The sequence below is a fragment of the Diabrotica virgifera genome, chromosome 2, assembly GCF_917563875.1.
Source record: "Diabrotica virgifera virgifera chromosome 2, PGI_DIABVI_V3a".
Classification (NCBI taxonomy): domain Eukaryota; kingdom Metazoa; phylum Arthropoda; class Insecta; order Coleoptera; family Chrysomelidae; genus Diabrotica; species Diabrotica virgifera.
This window is the reverse complement of record NC_065444.1, coordinates 272,428,724-272,436,937: the sequence shown is the minus strand read 5'-3', so window position 1 is coordinate 272,436,937 and position 8,214 is coordinate 272,428,724.

Genomic DNA, 8,214 nt, shown 5'->3' with positions numbered 1-8,214 from the left:
TGTCTGTCGTGCGAGTGTGAGCGTATCTACCAAGAGGTGGGAATAACGGAACGACAGTGACACACAGGCGGCGGCCATCATATGCTAGAGAGAGAAAGCTAAGCGCCGGTAGAGAGAGATAGATAGACCACCGACCAGAACTGTTCCGCGTTACGCTATTTTTCGAACTGGCCTAATCTATTCTGTTATATCTATGGTCATACCCACGGTTATTAGACTTTATTACGGTTGTCTTGTCCGACGGTGGTGGGGAGACATATTTTTGACTTTACGTCACAAGAGTTTACATTCCCATATTTTTAAATGATTTTCGATCATTGAATGTGTGTTATTTTGTATATTTATATATGTGTATTATTTGTGTTATTATTATTAGACAAATAGTACACATTTTATCTTATACCGGGTGGTGAATCGTAAAAAGGGCCATAGGAAACTCAATGTAAAATTCTGAATTGTTGAATTCCTGCTTCCCTAATTATTTTACATCAAAAGTCATGAGAGAATACTTGTAGAGAATTAAAATCTGTATTAAAATCAAAAGTTAAAATTGTTCTACGATTTAAATGTTTTCCAAAATTTTGAAAAATATGATAAATTTGCCACAATTGGCCATGAGCCGATGGGTAGAGGGGATTTGACAGCTTTCTCCAGCGCTGTTAGTGGCAGTTTTGTGCATTTATCTGATAAATTTAAATGGCGCGCCATGGGTAGAGGAGAGGGGATTTGACGGTTTTCGCCACAGCTGTTAGTGCAACGTTGCCACATTTAGTAGATTTCTGCTTTTTTGGTAGATTTTTGATATTTTTTAAAAAATTCTAGTAGGCAATATTTTTTAGTAGATTTTTGGTATATTTCAACATTTTCTTATGACTAAAATAAAATTTGCTTTTTAATAGTATTTACCCCATTTCTAAATTAATTTTTAGACATTTTGTTACAATTTCCCAATGTCATTACCGAAAATAAGATTCAGGGGTGGGATTCTGTGTACAATCGCTAACACCAGGTTTGTTCCACGACCGAGAACCGTCAGGAAACGGTAACGATCCTGCGCAGTAAAGAAAATCCGTTCCAACAAAAATATGATCGTCATCGGATCGTCCTTCCCACTGTTCCAACAAGAATTGTGATCTTTCGGTGACGGTTTCGTGATGATCATTTCAGTAATCGGGCAAATGCATAATGTGCTGGTTGGACTGACTTGAGCACTAGGATTTAATTCTTTAAATTTTTTGAGCCTTTGATCGACTAAAAGCACACAAGCTGTCACCAACAAAAATGACAAATATATGATTACCGTCATGGGACGATAACTGGGCGATACAATTACGAACATGCGCACAACAAACGGTGCAAGCAGTTTCGTGACGGTTTTTGGGCCGTCCAAAAGTTCATGTTGGAACAAACCTACACCGCCGACCGCTTTCTATCAATGTCAATATATTTGAATTTTTAGTTTTAATTCAAATATTTTCTTGTTTTACAAGTGTCACTTCAGCATCAACTAGCAAAACTAGAAAATAATTCAATTAAAACTAAAAATTCAAATATTTTCACGACAATTGACATCGATAGAAAGCGAAGTGTAGATATCTACAGTGCACGGAATCTAGCCCCAGGACGTAGATGATGAATATTAAACAGAAATGAAACTGGATTCTGGTGTAACAAACTTGCAGATTTCAAGTAGCAGTGCAATCAGTACCTATTTCAGGTGTTATTGAAGAGTTCTGGTATTCGGTGGTCGGTGAGCCTGTTAGAAGCTAACGATGGAAAACTAAAATATCTAAGGCCCGGTCTTTTCACCTCCGAATAAAAGTTATTCGGAGGTTATTTGACAGATTTACATGTAATCTGCCGGATAAACTTCCTAATAAATATTTATTCGGAGGTGAAAAGACCGGGCCTAATTATAATATATGTAACTTTGCAAAACAACAAATGTTGTGTTTGCGTGTTTCTAATGTAAAATGCGAAATAATTGTTTGAAGAATGTGATCCAGATATGCAGATGTTAAAATCAGTGGATGACAAAATATTATATATAAATATTAAATATGAAACTGATAAAAATTAATTATAGTTGGTCATTTTGTTCCCCAGTTAAAATATAAAAAAGTTTGGTTTTTGTTTACAAACAGTCATATTAATTTCTAGTTAAACTCCCTCTGTGGCGCAGTAGTAAGAGCGCCTACTTTTGGATCGAAAGGTCCGAATGGTCGTGAGTTTGAATTTCACCAGGGTAGAGAATTTTTCGTTTATTATAAATTAATAAATGAAAATAGTTTCTATCCTTGGGGGATCGGTACCCACCGGAGGGACCGCAAACGTTCGGATACAATTAGCGTCTCTGCAAAGACAATGACATCGACTTTCCAAAGTAACAAGACACTTACTCAACACACACACTACACATAAAGTCTACTTTACACTACATGATTTATCACGTGATTTATCATATGATTTTGCCCATGACGAGCCGCATGACAATGCTTATGATAAAACACAATGCTTATGGCAAAATCATATGACAAATCACACAGTGTAAACATGTAAATTTTACTCCATGACCAAATCATATGACAAATCACATGATAAATCATGTAATGTAAAGTCGACTTAACACTAGCTACCTAATTGGTAAAATCCACTGTACCATCACCATGCCAATGCCCATTAGTTGTCGAGGCATTAGCTAAATAAAAAAAATTTCTAGTTGGTCAGCTGTTATTTTTATTATAAAAAGTCATAAATTATATACAAATATATTAATAAAGTTTTATAGTATATTTTAGTTTTTGATAAGTAGATTTTAGTAAGCTAAACTTACAGTAGATTTTCTAAATAAAATGTGGCAACGCTGTGTTAGTGGCAGTTGGCAGTTTTGTTTTGTGCATTTGATAAACTTCACAAACTGAAATGGCGGGTAATATGGATTTTTCAAAAAAGAAAACAAGATATTGCAGCTGTTGTATTGATTCATGTAAAAATATTGAATATAACAGTACTGGATGCAGTTATTATATTCGGAAACATTGCGTACATGTCCTGTATCAACTAAATCCTTTCATTTTTTGGTGTTGCTGATTGAAATTGGATATCATGGGAAATAAGACTGAATCCAGTATAACGTTTAATATCCATTTTGATAGAATTCAAACAAATTACAATTCATACAAATTGCAAATTTTAATAATCAAAGCAGTAAGCACACAAAAATAAACAGAGGTAACCTTTAAAATGTTAAATAATTCATATAAACTTATTCTTTTTCTCAATGGTCTCTTGCGTAAGCAGTCATCCAGTCTCACGAACTTATATATTAAATATTAAAATTATAATCAATAAAATAAAAAAACATAATTAATTTTACTATTAATTCTGTGTATTCGTTTAGTAATCAGGTTACAATAATATTTCAGTTCATAATTTGTGTCTTTCTAGATAAGTATCTATTTTTCTCGTTTTGTATATTTCACATACATAAATTTTATCAGAAAAGTATAAGTTTCAAACCGCGAGATAGCGCTACCGTCGAAACTCACAGCCAATAGGTATGCGTGTAAAAGTAAGGCCACACGTTACTATTTAACTGACAGTGCTCACACCATTGAGTGAATAAAAAAATCTTTATTATTAATCCTTTCTCCACAACTGAGGGTATCTTATCAACTGTATTGTTTTTAAACAATAAATGATAAAATAAAAATATTTACAGTTAAAAAATGTGAACATTATTGCATTGTGTGTGGCCTAAGTTTAGGCTGAAAACTAAAATGTACCTATTACATTTTTACAAAATTTTGGAATATGTTTAATTACGTAGACCAATTTTAACAGTTATTTCCAATACAGATTTCAATCCTCTACAAATAGTTTCTAATGTCTTTTGATGTAAAATAATTATTAGGTAAGCTGGAATTCAACAGTTCAGAATTTTACATTGAGTTAATGCAAAATTTTGACGCATGTCAAAATTCTCAATGCGTTTTAATTGTATTCATTTTTTTCGAATCCTGAGAAAACTAATAAATATTTTTGAAAAATTTAAACTCAGAATGAAAGACTACATTATTACCGAGGACTGAAAGTCTCTGAAAACTTCTATAATGTTTATTTTAATAAGTTACAGGGCTGAAAATAAAAGAGAAGTGTGATATTTAATTTCAAATATTTCATTCAATAGAATCTGCTTGTTTATTCTAAGGGGCTTTCCGCCCTCGGTAATAATGTAATCTTGCATCCTGCGTTTAAATTTTTCTAAAATACTTGGTTTTCTCAGGATTCGCAAAAAATCATATTACGATTCAAATGGCAGTAAACTCTCGTGACGTAATCTCACCCTTAATGTTCATTGGTTAGTCGATTTAGGCAACCGTAGTAATGTCTAAGAACCGGCTCAGTACCGCCGGTTGTACCCAGCCAGAGCATAGCCACCTTTACTTTACGTTATGTTAAGTAAAGGTGGCTATGGCCAGAGACATGTAAAGAGAATATACTTCACTCAGTGCCACTCAATACTCAATGCATCGAGGTGTAACGCCGACATAGGATTGAGTGGTCTAGCCATCTTTGTCAGGCACATGTCAAAAGTCGCTTGGTTAAAAGAGATAGATCGACCACCGATCGACTGTTTACATGCTGTTTCCGCTTTACGCTTTTTTGGTGAGTATGCCGAGTCTAGGCTTAATATGTCAATAGGTGTTTTCGTGGTGCACATCCTGAACGTGTTCAGAGGAAGAAGGCTTGCGCATTAGAATTTTGGCTGTTCGCGGTGTTGAAAAATCCTCCTCTGAAAAAAAAGTTCTCTGTTCGCGGAGCGCAACAACTTGTCCTGAACGTATTCGGAATGCGTTCAACAGGTTCTGGAATTAAAGAGAGGATTTATTGTCCGCACATGTGCAGAGGTTGATATGACGAATTTATTTATTTTGCTTAGAGATTCGAGATTTTATTTCTAACCTAACAGATTTTAAATTGTTGTGTTATCATAAAAATTTTGTAAAAGGTAAGGTTTTTAAATTCGCTGTGTCTAGGTACACGCTAACGTGTACGCAAATAAAAAAGTTAGGTACACGCGAATTAAACTTCATTAAGCCAGTGACGTCATTATTTAGCGTGCGCAGTGACTTTATATTTTGGTACACGCTATTTTGATATGTTTAGTGTTTGTTGTTTGTTTGATAAAAAATATTTTTATTAAGGGAAGGGGAAGGGAAACAAAACTATTCAGATGTTTCAAACTTAATTGTAATGTATGTATATAAAAGTATATATTCAGGTTAGCAAAATAAATATTAGTTAACATGATATATACACAATACTGCTAAAATAATTTTTATACGTAAGTTAATTATACCAGTTTATATCGGTGTTTATTTTTGCTGTGGTGTTTATTTTTATTTATACAGGGAGTTGAACTTGTTATGATTTTCATAGAAAATTGGTTATAACTTTGTAAATACCCTGTATAACATAATAAGCCTTTATATTTTTGTGATATGGAAGTTAACAAGATTTCGAACATAAAATGAAATATAGGGTGTCCCATTTAAAAAACATAAGTTTGGTCTGCCACTATTGGCTCCGTGCGTCTCCCCTCTACGTACAGTCACGTGATACGCTGTCAGATTTTGTAAGGACGTTTTAACATTGAGTCTTATGGGATTATTTTGTTAAACTTGAATATTTTATTTTGTAGTGATAATAACCGAATACAATTGTTAGAATTCATTAGTTATTAATTTATACTGTAATTTATAGTGCAACAAAATATTTTCTTTTTCGTTAATAAATATTTATTGACATAAACTGCGATAGTGAGGTTATGCATACAAAATCAAACTGATAATCAATATTGGAAAGTGAAGAATTTATAGTGCGTTTTTATTTTCTGTTTATATTAATACATAATATCACTAGCGTGACACGACATTTTTTTAAATGTCTCATTTAAACATACACAAAGCGTCCTTATAAAATTTCAAAAAACCGCCACCATGAGCAGGTCGGTCGATTTTGCTTTGACACTTTGTTAACGCTCGGAGCGAATATTATGTAACATTCTAACTAATTTTATTAATTTTGTAATATGAAGCTCAAAGTTTGCTAACATTTTTGTTACTAACTCTAATTGCTATCTATTACTATAGCGGATCTACTGAGCTTTATCACACTAATCAATCGCCCCGTATATTTTATCTTATTACTTCTGCTACCCTTAATCTTATCTTAATAATCCTTATTTAATTACCTTAATCTTATCTTTTTCATACTGTTTTAGAATGTTTTTTAAACTCATTAAAAAAACTAAATTTTCCACACTCCATAGTTAATTTAAAAAAAAAACATTAAACAAGTAAAAAATAAGGAAACTCTTTACAAATCAATATTAAAATGTAAACATAACGCGATTAGACAAATTCTAACCACACTCTGACACTCGCGATACCAGATACTTAATACCACAGCATACACGCGGCTCAAATTAGCGTGTACCAAAAAAACCCAGTCATAGTACACGCTAAATAATGACATCACTGACTTGATGACGTTTAAGCGTGTACCTAACTTTTTTTATTTGCGTACACGTTAGCGTGTACCTAGACACAGCGTTTTAAATTATATTATGTATTTCAGTTTCTTATTTTTAGAACCTTTTTAGATAATGAACCTCAGTTCAAATGACGAAGATTTGGAAGAGATTGTAGGACTTTTAAATGTTCAAAAAAATGCAATTTTTTTTAATATGTAAAATTACTTTTCCTGTCTCGGAGGTGTCGATTGTCGATGCTATGTCGTAGATAAAGATAAAGAATTAGGCAATTGGCATAGGCAACCCAAAAAACATCCGGAAACTGTTCGTGCAGAAACAAATTATTCGGAGACACGCTTGCGCATATATTTGTATCCGGGTTAAGTTCAGAGTACATTCCATGCCCCGGAATCTTATATGAACAAACTGGGGAATTTCCCCCATCACTTTCACTACCGTCAGCTAATAAAGAGAAATGACAGCCTATCTCGCTCACGAAGACTTTAACCAATCATTTATGTTAACGCCATATCTGAATGTCATAAATAAAATAATCAAACGAGGCTTAACTCGGCAATGTCAATTCTGTCAAAAGTAATGACAGTTAGTGGAAAAATTTTTCCATTAGTTTACAGTTTTTATTTTTTATTGTATTACCTTTAACGATTTGTTCTTAGTAATTTCAATTTAAGTTGGTTCCTTATCCTTCGTTGATAAAGTGTAGTTTTGTTTTAGTTACGAAACGAAAGAACTTTTGTGTTGTGTTAATAAAAAAACTGAACATGGTTTATTATTGTTGTGTACCGTTGTGTACAAATCATAGAAAAGTTAGAAAAATGCATAGATAGGTAAATAGTAATTAGTTTATAACTGTTTTATCTGAAACAACAAATAAATACACGTACCTATATTTAGAAAAACATTGTCATAACTTTTTTTATATCCCTTTTCCTTACTAAATTTTACAGCAAAAATAACATATTTTTGTAACTTGGGAATTCCGAATAATTTATGAGTATTACTTAGATATTATTTAAATAAAATACTTTAACAAGCTTAGTAAGTTCTGGTATTTTATTTTAATAATATAGGTGAGATTATAAGAAGATATTTTAATTAGTAACGAAAGGGCCCGCAAGAGGCGCTGAACGGATGAAATTAATGCTTGTCCATTTAAATTTCCCGCCAAATGGTGATTAGTTAACACTACGGTCGCAAGTGGCGAAAGGAACCAAATTTTTACAGTGAGTTGCCTATCTATCCGGTAATACTATATTATTAATCTATGGTACATTCAGGATGTGCACCACGAAAAGACCTATTTGGTGGTACCGCTTTACCTTTACCTGTAACGCTGTACATTTACGTACGTCAACAACTTGTAATCACAATCACAGAACATTGGAAAAATAACAGATCCAAAACGTTTTAATCTTCCATCTCCATCTTTCATGTTGCGACAATTCGTCCATATTTTATTTTGTGGTTTTGTTTAAGTCTTATTAATTGGTCTTATTAAACAAATTCTGTGATATTTGTACTTCACCGAGTAGATTAAAAATTAAACCATACTTCGAAGAACCCTTTAAATTAAATCAAAGAATTTTCAAACCAATGTTGGCAGTTGGCATTACTGGTGGCAACATCAACATGACATCAACCTTCAAATAAAAATT